The 17,980-nt window shown below is 34.4% G+C and overlaps 1 long non-coding RNA gene across 1 annotated transcript; it reads left to right on the top strand.

Moving 5' to 3' along the window:
- Positions 1–7,167: 7,167 nt before the first annotated feature.
- Positions 7,168–16,232, top strand: LOC128549759 (uncharacterized). The gene is made up of 2 exons (XR_008367918.1): positions 7,168–7,346; positions 7,759–16,232. It is a non-coding gene; the product is annotated as an uncharacterized LOC128549759 (long non-coding RNA).
- The last annotated feature ends 1,748 nt before the right edge of the window (positions 16,233–17,980 follow it).

The raw sequence follows: 17,980 nt of genomic DNA, 5'->3' as shown, positions 1-17,980 counted from the left end.
AAGAGGATGTAGCAACCTTCCTGCACTTGGAACTATCTGAAGGTCTGCTCTTTTCTGATAACAGTTTCCGACCTGTACCACTAGAACAACAGTTTATCGATGTAACAGTGTGGAAACCAGTGAAGAGGTTCCAGATAATGAATGAGATTGTATATGAAAAGGTTATGGAGCATGCTGGCAATAATCACGTAATAATACAGTGTTATGGGGGTAATTTTAGGGGCCCAGATTTGATCACATTCCCCTCACCAAAAAGTATGTTTTTCCCCATTAATCGTATTATGATGGAAAACATTATGCAGGAAAATTTGTTTTGATGTACACTGATAAGAAGTTTAGAGAATTAGTTACAAAAAAAGTTGCTTCTTACAGCAAATTCAAAAATATGTTTAAGACTTGTACATAAATTAATAGGGTGACTTTCAAGGCAAAAATGGACATGGGGTGGTCACAAAAGTATAACAAAGGATGTTATGCACCAAAATGTTGGAAAATGTCTGAATTTTATGATTCTGGCAAAAATAGATTTCTCAAGCTAGTGTGGGCTGTGAAATTGAAGATGGTGTCTAATATGGCTGCCATTTTTATACGCCCGTTTGAAAAATTGGACGTATTATGGGAACGCCTCTGGCAGGTGGGCGGCGTCCACAGACTTTGTCCAAAGCATGTCTTCTACATGCATGGAGGGATTTTGATGAAACTTGGCACATTTGTTCCCCATCATGAGACGGAGTATCATGCGCAAGAACCAGGTCCCTAGGTCTAAGGTCCATAAATATAAGCTATTTATAGTAACAACATGCCACCTGTTGTCCATCCGTCTTTTAGCAATTTTGTGTCTGCTCTGTAACTCTTTAACCCCTTGAAGGGTTTTGGAGAGACTTGACACAAATGTTCACCACATCAAAACGACCTGCAGAGCGCATGTTTTGGATGACTCGCTTCAAGGTCAGGTCAAACTTAGGGGTCAAAGATCATATGACTATGTTTCATGTCCGCTCTGTAACTCTTGAACTGCTGGAAGGATAAAAAAGAAACTTGGCATAAATAGTCACCACATCAAGACGACATGCAGAGCCAATGTTTCTGATGGCTCACTTCAAGGTCAAGGTCACACTTAGGGGTCAAAGGTCATACCTTTTGGCTTATATTGCTCCAAATTGCAGTGTTCTTGTTGAATATGAAATATTGAGGCCTCTTTGCATTGATGAAAATCCTTATCATACAAGTCTTCTTGTAAAAGGATGAAAGTAGTGTCTTGCAAAATGAGGCAGTTGATTGAATAATAAAGATGACACTTATTACACTGAATAATCCTGGATTTTACCAAGTGATCTAGATGGTTGTCTATACATCTGCAGAAAAGGTTGATTACAGTTCTAAGCTTTGTAGGTATCAGAATAGGTGGGAAAATTTTTTACCCAGTTTGAAGTGGTATATACGTCGACATTGTATTAACCCTTAGCCTGCTGGCGGCAAGTGATTCTGCCTTTGCGACCAGTGCAGACCAAGATCAGCCTGCACATCCGGGCAGTCTGATCATGGTCTGCACTGATCGCCATTCAGTCAGTATTTTTTTTGCTAAGCACCCCTTTTAACTGTTAATGGTACTGGCCAAATTGAAAGATGGACAAGTTCATTATAGAAATTTAGCAGGGTAAGGGTTAAGAGACCACTCAAGGGACTGCTAAGAAGTGGTCTCTTAATGAATTTCAGTCAGATGAAAAGAAAAGTCATTTAACTGTTAATGTAACTGTATTTATTATGAACATACATGTATGGTTTAAAAATCTGTTTAAACATTGTGAACTCTTTTCCAAGTCCATAAACTGTGAAAATTATGGCTAGATTGTTTGTCAGTTCGACTGATACAGAGGTTAATTGCATTCAGTCACGTGCAAAACGTACTCGCTGATTACACAGATGAAGAAATGCGGTAGAATTTTGGTACCCGGTCACTTAAAAGATACTTTTGTCCAGTATTTTACCTGTCGGGACTACATTAATGTGGTCGCTTGTCGTTTAATAAAAAAGTTGTTTAATGGAATATATTTATGTACTGAAAACTTTCGAGAGGGATTTTGACCGGTCGTTTAATATAAAAATCACTTAATAGAGGTGGTTGCAAGTACGATGTCGACTGTACATGTATTTGTGTTTGTAGATGTTGGGATGTCTTGGAAGAACTCAGTGAGGATATAATGTTGACCAATCACAGAACTACCCATCATTGATGAATCAATTGGAGAGGTAGTTTATTTGCAAAGTGGCTGACAATTTGAATGCAGAAGTTTTTTTTGGAACAGTGCATTTTAGTCAAAGAAGCAGTAGATTGGTTAGGTAAGTTGTGTGACTTCTCATACAGTGTTTTGCAGAAATCTGCTGAAATTAATTAAGTACCTTTGACGTAGTAATATTGATGTACATGTAATTTCTAAACTTGGTATCAGTTTGAGAGAGGTTGTGATGTCATGTATTTTAAGCATGGTGGTATAGGGTTTTCTTAACATTGTAATAAGGAGGTCTGAAATATATTTTTCAGAACTTAAATAAGTATTGCCAAGGAATTTAAGAGAAATCAAATTAAGAAGTCTAAGCAAAGTCTATTTGTTTGTTTTGGGTTTAACACCATTTTTTTGATAGTCATGGAGAACATACACCCAGCTGGTTGATCGAACCTAGCGACTGTGACAAGTTTTTTTTCGGCCGTTTTTATAGCCGTTATTCGGCTATATTCCCAATGCCAAAAAGTATGTATTTTTCCCAAAATTAATGCAAAAATTCCCAATCTACATTCTGAAAAAGAAAATTCATCAAAATTGCACAAAAATTGACCCAAGTTATGGACAATTTCGTAATGGAAGTATGTTTAAAGATGTTCTACAATGGGAAACAAGTGTATGACAAAGTGCTTACACACATCCTTACTACATCCTATGGGACTAAATATTTCCCAGTTCGGAACATTTACGTGTCCAAATTCCCAATTCTGAGGGTATAGGCTATGTTCCCAAATTAGCTAGAAAAAAAACCTGTGTGATCTACAGACCAATGCTCTCACTACTGAGATATGCGGACGTGCTCAGTTAATATATATAGTCAGACAGTGACTTATTTGACTTATTTTTGAGATTAGTAAAAGGTTTTTTCTAACATTCCCAGTATCCAGATACATACTCAAGTCTTGGCCTGTCTGTAGTAGTTATCCTCTGTTCAAGGTTTAAACTATACCACAATATAATTTTGTCTCTAGCTTGACTTTTTGAAGACTAATCTGGCTATTCTACTCACCCTGGCATCAGCGTCAGCATCACACCTTGGTTAAGTTTTGACATGCAAGTACATACAGCTGTCATTTAAAAGCATATAGCTTTGAAACTTATTTTTGTGCCCCCCTTTGGGGGCATATTAGTTTTCAACTGTCTGTCTGTTAGTTCGTTAGTTCGTTCGTCACAACGTTAACTTTTTGCATGAAGGTACTTTACTCGCGAACCACTGCACCCAGGACCTTCAAACTTCACATGCTGATAGTACTTATTGAGTACACGACCCCTGCTGACTTTTGGGTCACCAGGTCAAAGGTCAAGGTGCTGTTTGGGGTATTTGTCACCATTAGTGACAGCTCTTGTTTCTTTTTCTAGGTCAATTACCAATCTCACTGGGTCAAGTTCCATAACTCTGACATGTATTTTGAGCAAATTATGCCTCCTTTTGGACTTAGTAACTTGCATGTAAAACTTTAACGAGAATCTCCAAAACTAATGCAGATATTGAATTGAAACTTCCCATATGTCTTCTAGGTTATAAAACTAGTTGATAGCACCAAGTCCCATAACTCTGACCTTCATTTTGGCCAAATTATGCCCCCTTTTGGACTTAGAAAATCCAGGTTAAAGTTTTGCGTGCAAGTACATACAGCTATCATTTAAACGCATATAGCTTTGAAACTTATTTTTAGCTTGACTATTCAAAGAATAGGGGAGCTATCCTACTCACCCAGGTGTTGGCGTGAGCGTCACACGAATGTTAAAAGTTTGTGTACCACCCTAAATATTTTCAAAGTCCATTGAGATATTGCTTTCATATTTTGCCAACTTGTTTACCATGATGACCCCAGTCTGTAAAAAGGTGGAGTCAACTCTATCAAGCATTTTGACTGAATTATGGTCCCTTTTCGACTTAGAATATGCTTATTGTCATGTTAAAGTTTTACTCATTGCTTATATTATACTATCAAGCACAGAGAATAGTCGAGCGCGCTGTACATGGACAGCTCTTGTTTCTTTTTCTAGGTCAATAACCAGCCTCACAAGGTCAAGTTTCATAAGTCTGACATGTATTTTTGGCAAATTATGCCCTCATTTGGACTTAGAAAATTACATGCAAGCTACTATCTTCAAAAGTATGCAGATATTAAATTGAAACTTAATATCTGTCTTCAGGGTTATAAAACTAGTTTATAGCATCAAGTCTTATAACTCCGACCTGCATTTTTAGCTCACCGTCCGGCGTCCGGCCGTCTGTTGTATGTCCGTCATCCATCCACACTTTCCTTTAAACAACATCTCCTAAACCAACAGGCCAATTTTGATGAAACTTCACAGGGAAGTTCCTTGGATGGTTTTCTTTAGATGTTATTCAAAGAATTGAATTCCGTGCAGAATTCTGGTTGCCATGGCAACCGAAAGGAAAAACTTCAAAATTCTTCTTCTCACAAACCAGAAGCCCTATAGCTTAGATATTTGGTGTGAAGCATTGCCTAGACTCTAGATCTAGGATCAAAATTGACCCTGCCCCAGAGGTCACTTGATTTTACATAGGAAAATCGTAAAAAATCTTCTTCTCAAAAACCAGAAGCCCTATAGCTTAGATATTTGACATGTAGCATTGCCTAATGGACCTCTACTAAAGTTGTTCAAATCATGACCCCGGGGTCAAAATTGACCCCGCCCCAGGGGTCACTTGATTTTACATAGGAAAAGTCTTCAAAATTTTTCTAAAAATAAACCAGAAGGCCTAGAGCTTAGATATTTGACATGTAGCATTGCCCAGTGGACCTCTACAAAATTTGTTCAAATCATGACCCCTGGGGTCAAAATTGACCCCACCCCAGGGGTCACTTGATTTTACGTAGGAAAATCTTCTAAAAATAAACCTGAAGGCCTAGAGCTTAGATATTTCACGTGTAGCTTTGTCTAGTGGATCTCTACAAAATTTGTTCAAATCATGACCCCTGGGGTCAAAATTGACCCCGCCCCATGGGGTTTCTTGATTGTGCATCGAAAAATCTTCAAAATTTTCTAAAAATAAATCAGAAGGCCTAGAGCTTAGATATTTGACATGTAGCATTGCCTAGTGGACCTCTACAAAATTTGTTCATATCATGACCCCCGGGGGTCATTTTATTTTACATAGGAAAATCTTCAAAAAAATTTCTTAAAATAAACCAGAAGGCCTAGAGCTTAGATATTTCACATGTAGCATTGCTTAGTGGACCTCTACAAAATTTGTTCAAATCATGACCCCGGGGTCAAAATTGACCCCGCCCCAGGGGTCAATTGATTTTACATACAAAAATTTCTAAAAATAAACCAGAAAGCCTAGATCTTAGATATTTGACATATGACATTGCCTAGTAGACTTCTACAAAATTTGTTTAAATCATGACCTCTACAAAATTTGTTCATATCATGACCCCCGGGGGTCATTTTATTTTACATAGGAAAATCTTCAAAAAAATTTCTTAAAATAAACCAGAAGGCCTAGAGCTTAGATATTTGACATGTAGCATTGCCTAGTGGACCTCTACAAAAGTTGTTCAAATCTTGACCCAGCCCCAGGGGTTACTTGATTGTACATAGGGAAATCTTCATAAATTTGCAAAAAATAAACCAGAAGGCCTAGATCAAATCATGACCCTCGGGGTAAAATTGGCCCCGCCCCATGGGTTACTTGATTGTACATCTGAAAATCTTCCAAAAAATTTCTAAAAATCATCAGTTTGACATTTGAAACATGTAGCTCATATTACTCTGGTGAGCGATTCAAGGTCATCATGACCCTCTTGTAGTCAAATTATGCCCTCTTTTAGACTTAGAAAATCCTGGTTAAAGTTTTGCATGTAGGTACATACAGCTATTATCAAAAGGCATATAGATTTGAAATTTCTTTTTTCTTTTTCTAGATCGATTACCAACCTCACTGGGTCAAGTCCCATAACTCTGACATGTATTTTTGGCATATTATGCCCCGTTTTGAACTTAGTAACTTGCATGTAAAATTTCAACCAGTGTTTTCTATCACCAAAAGCTACCATGCAGATATTGAATTGAAACTTCACATGTGTCTTCTAGGTTATAAAACTAGTTGATGGCATCAAGTCCCATAACTCTTCATTTTAGCCAAATTATGCCTTATTTGCACTTAGAAAGTCCTGTTTATTTTTATGCCCCTAGTACTGATGCAGTAGGCATATAGTGATTGTCCTATCTGTTTGTCCATCCAAGCCCACAAATGAAATGTTGGGTACAGAGAACGATAGGTAACGGTAAATTCTGTTCATTCCGTAGTGTTTATTGGGTACTTTTTGTCGCATATTGGGTACTTCTTAACAAAAGAAATACCCAATAAAGGTCCATCTGTGGGAACGTCTGTTTGTCCGTCTGTACAAGGTTAACCAAATGGGACCGTTTCGTCTAGCATCAGTATCCTTAACTAGAATAAGTTGGTACTAATGCAGATGTAACTTGTGACCATTCCTCATCTTCAGACATCACCTTGAAGTTGACCTCGTTTTGGACTTAGGTTGCTTTGTATCGACATGGATGCCACCAGGGTCATCCAGTGTTTATTGAACGCAGCTCCTTGCTTTTAAATAAATTGATTTTTTGACAGTTTGTGTATTATCTGACCATTTTCTTATCAGGGATGTGGCGCAAGTAGAAACTGACAAGGCAGCGAAGCATTCTTGTGTAGATGACAACAATGACTGCATCTCTAAAAAATGAGGAAAAAAGGTCAACCCAGTCATCATCAACACTCTGTCAACAGAAGTGCTGTCAGAACATGGAAAAAACAGTTTCCATGCCAAACTAGAATTGGAATGTCATGTGCAGTCGACACGGCTTGGCACAAAAGAGGATTTGACAGTTTAACATGTAAGCTCGTATTCTGTAATAGTGTTATCCAGTCTGTTCAGCTCAATGGGTGAGAGTATATTTATTTAGGAGTTGGTCACAAGGACACAGTTTATGTTGAGAAGCTGCCACTGATCCTGTTTCAAGAGGGGAGTTCAAGCCTGTAACCCTGGTTCCCGGAGAGCCAACATTCGGAAACTATCAGCCTCAGTAAATATTTCTTGCAAAATATTTCTATGATATTTGTAAGATAAAAAACATCTGAATATTTCCAATTGAAACAGCACTGAAGGAAGTAGAGAATCATAACTATGATAGAAATGTTTTTAGCTCAACTGTCACGTAGAAACTAGGTGTTTTTGTGATCGTCCTTAGTCTGTTGTCCATCCACAGTTTCTTGTGAACACGATAGAGACAGCAGTTTGCAGTCAGTTTTAATCAAACTTGCACACAAGTTGTATTGGCATAATATTTCAGTTCCTTTCAAAAAACTGGCCAGATCCCATCATGGGTTCCAGAGTTATGGCACCTTAAAGGGTCAAAATTTACCATCAGAGTTATGACCACCAGAGAGCAAACACCATCTGGCTCATATCATATTTTATTGTTGTTGTCTTTGCAGTTCGAGGCGGACATTTTCCTCATATTACACTGATAGCTGCTGCAGAGCTGAACAGTGGACATTCCTTCAATACATAAGTTTTACCTAAAACACTGATCACCGCAACAGCCCAACAAGTTACTGGAATTGTAATGTCAGGTAGTAACTCTGTCAGTAAATGGAATGCCAGTGGAAGCAGAATTTATAACTACATCACTGGAAAAGGTTTTGTAAAAGGCTAGAACAATTTGACAATGTCATTCTGGTGGCCAGCAGTGGCAGAAGATTTGACTTTCCAGTTCTGATGAAAGCAGTAGCTTGTTGTAAAGTTCGTGAGAGTTTTTTTTAAATGTGTGTCTGGATTTCTTGATTCTCTAACAGATTTAAGTAAACTTTTTCCTGGCACTTTCTCGTACAAACAAGATCTTGTACAGAAACTTTTGAGTGGAAGTTATGGAGAGTGAAAGCTATGGAGCACATAATGCCAAGGAGGATATTAAAGCATTAGGAAATCTTTGAAAATATGTGTCAATATCGCCTAAAACAATGCTTTCATTTAATTATTCTCCAAAATCTACATCAGATATTCAGGCCTCAACCTAAATCATTTTGTAAATAATTGTCAAGCACAAGGGAGAAGATGGGCTGAAGAACACGTACATTGTTGATATAGTGAAGGACAACCATGTGTTACAAACACAAAGAGGGCATACTTTAGAGACAGTTACTCCAAACCTTATGGAGTACTTAAAAATTATTTTATTATATCTCATTGCTTATGCCCCATATTTTAATTTTGAAAGAGTAAGAAATGTTCAAAAATGATGTGTCTTGATCTGTATGTCAAGTTTTATGCTTTGATTTGGTTATCTTTTTTGAACTATTAGAACATATTATTATATGTCAACATTTTACTTTATTAAAAGGATTATTACTACTATATTTATTTTTATGTACAAGTGTTACATGCATTTTTCATTAGTAGAAGTAAAAAAAAAATGGGAGTTCTTTGTTTTAAAATCTTGTGAATTTAAGTTTACAGTATAAAGCTTTTGTTTATATTTTACCCCTACTCGAAAAGAAGGTATTTTTAGAAATTCAGATGGTAAAAGTAGATTTTCTTTATGTATTTGTTTCATACAATGATACAGATAATTTGTATGTAGTCATTACACATACAACACTTATAACTTAAAAAAAAAAAGAAATGTCGAGACCAGAATTTTTTCCTGAAAATTGCCAACTTTACGACTGAGGGTATAAAAGAAAAGTATTTCAAATAAATTCTTGTACAAATGTATGTCATAAATCTTTATATATATTTATTCAACATTGTTTTAGTAACTTACACTGAAACTGTTGTATTTTGATAAATTTGAAAAAAAGTATGTAGAATTTAAGGTAGTTTATTTCATTTTTAAGTCAAATTTGCATATAAGGAGTTATGATTTTATAACTTTTTTTTTTAATGGTTAAAATCATTTAAAATCTTAAAAACTATTCACCCAGGTGATACAGATAATAAAAATAAAAAGCTTGGTTAGATTTGAAATGTAACCATTCAGGGCCCTAAATCATTCATAAACTCATCTAAAAAATGTGTCTGTACACGATGCTTCGTGGAACCTTTGTCACTGTTGTGTAAAGTGTATTCCAACCTGCCCTTCCATGTTTCTAGCTACTTGTGAACAAGTGGCAAAATGAAAGTAAACTGTCCAGTCAGTTGTCTGAAAACTTTAAATTACATTTCTTGTTTTCAGTTTTTTTTGCTACAGTGCATTTTATAGTTTTAAATTGTGCAAACTATAGAGAAAAAAGATTTTTGGCACACAAACTTTCAAGTAAAACAACATTTAAAACAAAAATTGCATGTGTCAAGAGTATAAACATATTTAAAAACTCTGTGATATTTGTCAGAAATAACTGTTACAGAAGGATGGAAGGACAGAAGGACGGACAGAGACCATTCCTATAACCCCCACCACTTGTGGCGGGGGATTAATAAATCAACTTTCTAAGAATCTTGATGAATGCCTATACACCCAAAAATGTCCCCTGTGCACCTTTTCAGTTGTTAAGTGTCTGATTTCTTTTATTTTTTAAATAAAATGGGTTTTTACTTTATTTTCCTTGAAAGGGAGTTACAGTGGATACAAAAGCAGCTTTCAACTTCACATATAACAGACTGTTAAACATTCACAAAACCAAAAGTGATGTTCCCTGTGCACCCTTTTTCAAATTCATCAATTACCTTAGTATTGCTGTAATATATGGTGGCAGTTCTATATACTAAGCAATGTGTAAACAAAATTTAGGCTTTACTTGATAATATAGCATTATTTAAGAAACCCTGGACAATTTAAAATTCATTGTTTGCATTTTTGCTGTAGTTGCCAATTTTCAAGTTAAAAAGTGGAAATATCAGCTTTATTGCTTCTTAAGCTGTCAAGTTCCCTTTCAAATGTTAATGTTCACTAGTGAATATTGTGTAGTTGAAAGAATTTTTCCTAAGTATAAACATATTCTATAAATATATTTTTGGTGCAGTTTGTCCCCTGTGCATCTTCTCAGTAACATTACAAAGTATGTATGAATTTTACCATGCATGATGTTTTGTCATTTTTAGCTCATCTGATTTTTTGGAAAAAAATGATGAGTTATTGTCATCACTTGAGCGGTTGTCGGCGTCTGCGTCGGCGTTGCCTGGTTAAGTTTTATGTTTAGGTCAGCTTTTCTCCTAAACTATCAAAGCTATTGCTTTGAAACTTGGAATACTTGTTCACCACCATAAGCTGACCCTGTATAGCAAGAAACATAACTCCATCTTGCTTTTTGCAAGATTTATGGCCCCTTTTGTACTTAGAAAATATCGGATTTCTTGGTTAAGTTTTATGTTTAGGTCAACTTTTCTCCTAAACTATCAAAGCTTTTGCTTTGAAACTTGGAATACTTGTTCACCATCATAAGCAGACCCTGTACATCAAGAAACATAACTCCATCTTGCTTTTTGCAAGAATTATTACCCCTTTGGGACTTAGAAAATCAGTTTTCTTGGTTAAGTTTTATGTTTAGGTCAGCTTTTATCCTAAACTATCAAAGCTATTCCTTTAAAACTTTCAACACTTGTTCACCATCATAAGCTGACCCTGTACAGCAAGAAACATAACTCCATCCTGCTTTTTGCAAGATTTATGGCCCCTTTTGGACTTAGAAATTATCAGATTTCTTGGTTAAGTTTTATGTTTAGGTCAACTTTTTCTCTTAAACTATCAAAGCTATTGCTTTAAAACTTGCAACTCTTGTTCACCATCATAAGCTGACCCTGTACAGCAACCAACATAACTCCATCCTGCTTTTTGCAATAATTATTGCCCCTTTTGGACTTAGAAAAATCATTTTCTTGGTTGAATATTATGTTTAAGTCAACTTTTCTCATAAACTATCAAAGCTATTGCTTTAAAACTTGCAACAGTTTTTCACCATCATAAGTGGACACTGTACATCAAGAAACATAACTCTATCCTGTTTTTTGCAAGAGTGATGGCCCTTTTTAGACTTAGAAATCATGGGTAGGACAATATTTCTATTATACAAACAAAATCAGATGAGCGTCAGCACCCGCAAGGCGGTGCTCTTGTTATATTTTGAATAAGCATTGCATGTAAACCAAGTGATTTCAATGTATTAGTTATGTTTAAAGTCACTTATTTTTCATTTAAAACATTACATGCTGCTGCATTTTCATGTTTTTGTTGCAAAAAAATTTCAGTTTTGTAGTTATTTTGTGGAACGCACTATTTGTTTATAAGAATTTGTCTTAAGTTGACCACCAATAGCCTTTTTATAAACAGAAAACTAATTACAAATGAATACAATGATTTTCAATATGTGTCCCCTGTGCACCTGTAAAATAACTCAGTTTTAAGATGATGATTTTAGTACATTCTTGAAATTTGGCATGCGGTTTATGAACATGCAAACTGCGAGAAAAAAATAGGTTTTATAATAATATGTTAATTATTTTTCATTGAGCAATAACTTTTCTGGGTAGAATTTTATTTTCATGTAATATTTATGCAGAAATGGTGATTTTAAAAACCAGTGTCCACAAATATTTGATAAATTAAGTTTCAAACCACACACATGTACCTGTTACGCATCATAATATGCTGAAAAAATGACTGTTATACATATTTCCTTGTCATAAAATAATACAGCATTTATCACCCATTTTACTGGAAATTCACCAAACTTTCGAATTAAAGGCTGAAATATTTTCTGACTGGTATTTCTCAACACTTTCCCAAAGCTATTTTCTTAAAAATATTTTCTGACTGGTATTTCTCAACACTTTCCCAAAGCTATTTTCTTAAAATTTGAAGTATTTGCTATCATATAAAATAGGTGACTGTGACCACCATAAGAAATAGGTTTGATTTTTCAACCCCTATGTCACACTTTTTTTGAAAACCACCATAATGTCACTTTATCCAAAGAAAACAAAATGCATGGTTTTGTTTACTAAACAAAAAGTAACAACTGTAAAGAACTATTTTTATTTCCAAGCAAGTAACATAAAATGTCAAGGTGCAAAAATTGTGGTGTTTATATAGACAACACATTGTTGTGTAATGTTCAAATTGAAACAGTTTGCACTAAACTTGATTCAAAAGTAGCATTGTTGAGATGTATAATATTGTAATATATGACATACTGTAAAATCATTTAATTTCGTGGGCATGAAATTTCGTGGTTTTGGCCAAAACCACAATTTTATAGGGATATGAATTCTGGGATTTCAACTTTCGAACATAAAATGAATGGGAAATATACTTGTTCGCTGGGATTAAATCTCGTGGATTGACTCAACCACGAAAATTAGTCCCCCACAAATATTAATGATTTCATAGTATGAAATGGAAAAAAATACTCTATAATGTATATGTAATGTCATTATTTGACTATTGCAAAATTGTTGCAAGCTTTGCAAAAAAGGAACATTTTATTCAAAATAATTTTTTGCAGCTCTACCTTAAATTTTCATTATTTTCTATAAAGAACTCTTATTTTCTTGACACCATACATCTCTGAAATGTTACCCTTTTTCAGCAATGAAACATACAATCTAAGATCCGCTGCTCATAATGACATAGTTGTACCTTATTAACATCATACAAATTATGGTAAAAAAAACCTTTTGTTATAATGGTGCAAATGTTTGGTCCAAATAAGGTAAACTGGTGTTCTTTAGTAAAAAAAACTTATGTACTCTTGGTTTTTATGTTGTATGGTTACAACAAAGTGTTGGTGATATTGGTATGTTTCTATCGGTAGTTAAAGGTTACACAATCAGTTCAGTCAAAATTGGCACAAGAGATTAGGAAACTCTAGTAGAGCATTATTTTACAGAAATATTTCAAATTTTAGGTTCCAGCCATACTTAGAATATATTACAAACAATAGATTTTGTCAGTCATTAGTGAGATTAAGAGTTTCTTCTCATAGATTACAAATAGAAGCAGGGCATGTAGACTTATTAAATGATGAAAACAAAATGATTGTAAGAAAGCTTGGAACATTCATATACAATGCTTTTAAGAAATGCAATGAAGTGTTATATGGTAATCATTAATGATATATTATGCAATGTTATTATACCCAAAAATATAAATGAATTGTCTAGAAAAGTCCTTGGTAACAAAACCATAGTGCTGTGAATAAGAATATCAATATAAATAATGATTCTGATAATTTGCACTTTTTGATTGTTTATTTTTCTCATAGCATATTTCTATATATTCTTGCATGATGTAAATACATGCAGTTCTATTCCAGCCAGTCACCTTTCTTTTAAGGTGACGCACAACTGGAATGTTACAGACATTTGATTGTGTTATATAATGTATAGTTGTATGTACATGTATGAAAATGACAATGAAAGCTAGAGATTGCTTTCAGCTGTATAGAACCTTCTCCATTGGGACAAACTATATAATTATGATATTTCCTTATTTGTGTTATATGTATACATAGTCAATATTGGTGTATTGCTGTTACTATTCACCATAAAATTTTGTACTTGTATGCCTCATGGGCTTCTTAGCCTAATGGATTTATATGAAATAAAACTGTAAACATCAAATATAGAATCTTAACATTTCTAAGCAGCGAATATTAAAGACAAGGTACATAGTGGAATTATAGAGATATAGCAAGACTTACGAAGGGAAGTCGGACGTAATATTTGTGCATACATGACGGAGCAGATTTTGTTTGAATTTGCATTGTTTTAAGCCTGTTAATGGCTGTTTCAGATAAGTATACTGATCTTTAATTAAAAATGTTTTGAATGTTTTTGTTTGGAATTCAATACCAAATGAAATTTGCTCAACATGTTTTCTTGCATCTTTTAAAAAGAAATATAAAAAGTGTACTTGCATTTCACTGCCTAAAGAATCTCTTTGTTTATATCAGCTGAATAACAACTATGCCATTATAATATAATTATGCATGTATATATTATGTCACTAATTGATTGCCTAAATGGAAATTGTATAAATGGACACTTAAAGGTAATATCTATTTTAAGGGGTATTTGTATAAGAATGAATGTGATATTAATTAGCATATGTGATAGTGTAAATTTTATTTGGTTTTTGTTGTTGTTGTTCAGAAGGCCACATTTAATAGTAAGAAGTACCATTTGTACTTTTCACTAATCTTTATCTTTATTTGCTACCTTCTATAGATAAAGATTTTAAAGTTCTCCGCGTTATGTAGTATAGAGGAGAACAGTGTTGTCTTGACACGGTATATCACAAATCGCGCCAGCGTTGTATAAGGGATTATAAATATTGGTGAGCGATTTTGGTGTGTTGAAAATCAGTTGTCCGCTAAGCTTCGAGTTGTCAACACTTTGTTTCGTAAGTAACACGTCAGCAGAGTTATTCAAGTTCAAAATATAGGTATTAAAGTTGTTCAAAGTAAACTTTACAATGTTCAGATTTAGTTTGAAATATGTAACGTACTACATTTTTAAAGTACAGACTGTAAATAAGCAGTTTAGAGCAGAATTTTAGAGAATCATGTTTTTGTATGTTCACGATGTACCGTAGAGATGAGAATATCCCGACATCCTTTGTCCGGAGAACAGCTTTGCATTTGCCACGGGTACAGGTTTCTTCTACGGGAGTTTTTTCTGTGCGGCATTGTTGTTTCATTGATGGACAAGTTTGGTACAATCGTTTACAACTTTTCAATACAAAAACAGGAGTTAGCTTAAAGTTCAAATTATTAATGACACTTGGTTAAATACTGGCGTAAATTATTTAGCATGTAGCTATATACATTTGTATTTTGTAAAAAATACGAGGAAAAGTTACAATTTGTAGGTATTAAAAGGAATGTAAATAGTAATATATACTTATATTAACTTACAACTATATATGTTTTACGAAATTAGTATTTAATGTTTTGTGCATTGATATCCTGCTCGGCAAACGAAATAAATCTCATGCTTAGCTCATTGCAAAAAGTATTTTGTTATTTGTGAGGTATGGTGTCAAGACATTATTATAACAGAAGACAATCCACATTTTGTCTAGGGTTTTCTTTGGCTGCTTACTTATTCCTTAAAATGTAATATTATTCTGTCAAGCATTTTAGGGTGTGTGTCATAAAATGTGTTTCGCATTGTTTCAAGTATTTATTCTGTATGCATCTCAAATACACATCAGGTTGCAACATTTAAGGGTATTCTTACTAAACTAAACATAAAGCATGCCTCTCACCTCACTAAAACTTTAGCACTCCAACAAAACCAAAATTCCGGATCTGCCCCTGAAAATTACAAACTTTGCGGCAGCTAGTTTTCACGTATAATAACCTGTGTTTCAACTTCATTACAAGAGCAATGTTTAATTTTAGTCAATTTCTAAATCTAAAGAAAGTATTTAATTTTTTGTTCATAGTGTGTTTTTCAGTACTGAGTAGTTCAATAAAATCTAATGGAAGATGTTCATAGTCAAAGAAAAAATATTTGTGAAATTTTAGAGGGTAATGTTCTGAATTACTTATCACAGCCAGAAGTCAAGAATTTAATTATTGATTTTTTTAAAAACTTTTTCTACAGCTTGAAGGGAAATGCTTCAAGATCTATTTTCTACTTTGCTGAAATCTGGACATCTATTTGTCAGTTGTGTTTCAAGTGTCATAGATGATGGAAATTAAAAATAGGTCCTGTTTTGCCAAATATAAAATTAATGCTCATTAACTAGAAATAGAAGTAGGCAGATACAGTAAAACTCCTTTGGAAAACAGGTCATGTAGGTAATAAAATATGAATGTTTTGGTTTTGTTATATTGTGGCTTGAAACTTTTAAGAAGTAAAATCAATTGTTCTTGAAACTTGTTTTACTTTATGCTCTCGTGATGCAAATAGTATATTGTCCTCGTGTTTTGTCTATGAGATTTCTGTAAGTAAACTTTAAACATTATTTGATTTTAGTTTGTTCTATTTATTACCTCACTTAGATAAGTATACTCTGATTAAGGTACTGTTCATGCATGGCTGTAATGGACAGATATCTGCAAATACTTTTACCTCCACTATATGAAGTATGGAGAGCTGTCCCAGCTTCTATGTCCTGCGTCGGCACCTTTGTTCAAGTTTTGATGCACTTCCTTTATCATTGTAACAACTCAATGGATTTGTTTCAAACTTTAATTAGTTATTCCTCATCATCACTACATCATATGACACAAGGGTCATAACTCTTGCACCAATATTTCATGAATTATCTCCCCTTTTTACTTGCACGTTCGCATTATCTCGGTTATTACTACATGGATTTGATTCAAACTGAAAGTAGTTGTTTCATATCATCACCCACATCATGTGACACAAGGTCCATAACTCTTGCATCAATATTTCATGAGTTATGCCCCCCTTTTACTTAGATTTTCAGGTTAATTGTGGTGACTTAATGAATTTGATTAAAAGTTAGATTAGTTTTTCCAGATCATCAACCTCGTCATGAATTTTGGTGCACTTTCACTGTATCTCAGTTATTAGAGAGAGGATTTGATTCAAGCTTCAAACAGTTGTTCCACATCATTTTAACTCAGGGACCATAACTCTTGCACCAATATTACATGAATTATGCCTCTTTGCTTTGAATTTTAGTAGTTCAATTTTGGTGCCTTTTCACCATGTCCCTTTAATACTTATTTAATGTTTTGATATACTCGTCTTTGTCTCTCTTATTACTTATTAACTTGCTCAGTAATCAGATCACATGAAATAAAAGAATAGAATAGAATAGAATATCTTTATTTGTAATAAGCCATCTATGGTCCATGAACAAAGCATCAATAATCCTAGTATATAAAACACAATGATAATATGACTGGTCACATTACAAATAAGAATAACATTACACAAATAAGAAAGACAAAATTTCAAACATTAATTGTAAACTGAATCTTTTTCGGCATTTGAATGCTTAAATACTCGAAAACAGTTTTCTTCTTTCAAAAGCCTTTAATATGTTTGTTGATAGTTTTCAGATCACCTGAGCACAATGTGCTTAGGGTGAGATTTTGTGATCGCCCGGTGTCATTCTGTCCACACCCTTTCTTCAAACAACATCTCTGAAAGCATTGGGTGAAAGTTGATGAAACATGGCCTGGATGTTTCTTTGGTGGTCTTTTTTAGCTCACCTGTCACAAAGTGACAAGGTGAGCTTTTGTGATCGCGCGGTGTCCGTCGTGCGTCCGTGCGTGCGTGCGTCCGTAAACTTTTGCTTGTGACCACTCTAGAGGTCACATTTTTCATGGGATCTTTATGAAAGTTGGTCAGAATGTTCATCTTGATGATATCTAGGTCAAGTTCGAAACTGGGTCACATGCCGTCAAAAACTAGGTCAGTAGGTCTAAAAATAGAAAAACCTTGTGACCTCTCTAGAGGCCATATATTTCAAAAGATCTTCATGAAAATTGGTCAGAATGTTCACCTTGATGATATCTAGGTCAAGTTCGAAACTGGGTCACGTGCCATCAAAAACTAGGTCAGTAGGTCTAAAAATAGAAAAACCTTGTGACCTCTCTAGAGGCCATATATTTCACAAGATCTTCATGAAAATTGGTCAGAACGTTCACCTTGATGATATCTAGGTCAAGTTCGAAACTGGGTCACGTGCTGTCAAAATCTAGGTCAGTAGGTCAAATAATAGAAAAACCTTGT

The sequence above is a fragment of the Mercenaria mercenaria genome, chromosome 16 (genome assembly GCF_021730395.1).
Source record: "Mercenaria mercenaria strain notata chromosome 16, MADL_Memer_1, whole genome shotgun sequence".
NCBI lineage: Eukaryota > Metazoa > Mollusca > Bivalvia > Venerida > Veneridae > Mercenaria > Mercenaria mercenaria.
Note: the sequence above shows the minus strand (reverse complement) of the source record. Positions and strands in the feature narration are given on the sequence as shown.